This window comes from Terrapene carolina, unplaced genomic scaffold (assembly GCF_002925995.2).
Source record: "Terrapene carolina triunguis isolate 2854851 unplaced genomic scaffold, T_m_triunguis-2.0 Scaffold32525, whole genome shotgun sequence".
NCBI lineage: Eukaryota > Metazoa > Chordata > Testudines > Emydidae > Terrapene > Terrapene triunguis.
Window position 1 is genome coordinate 1 of NW_020696876.1, and position 489 is coordinate 489.

Genomic DNA, 489 nt, shown 5'->3' on the forward strand with positions numbered 1-489 from the left:
TTGGTACGGGGGCTCGGGGGGCGGGTTTGGAATTTTCGGCTTGCCCCAGATGACGTCTGGGCCCGCCCGGGGCAGATCTCCGTCGAGTTCGGCTGAGAGTCGGACTCGAACCGACGGCGCCTGGCTGGAGCTCGGGCCCTGCCATGGTGTAGACGCTACCTACGCCGCTGGAGGGGGTTTCTCCTGGCCGCTGCCCCCAGCTGGCTTTGCTCCGGCGCTCGGACCTGTCTATTTCACAGGCCTCGGCTTCGGCCATCACCGGGTCTCCCCACGGAGACCCCTAGGGGCCGGGCGTTTGCTGTGGGGGATGGCGAGGGGCTGCCATGCCGTGGGGGCAAAGTGGGTGCTGGGGTTGGGGCCCCGAGGCCCTGGCTAGAACGGATCAGCTTGGGAAAGAGGCTGGGGGTGGGGTGGGGGAGCTGCGTCCTGGGTGCCCTAGCTCTGATCACCGCAAATTTGGATCCCTGACTTACCCCTCCTGCCCCCCCC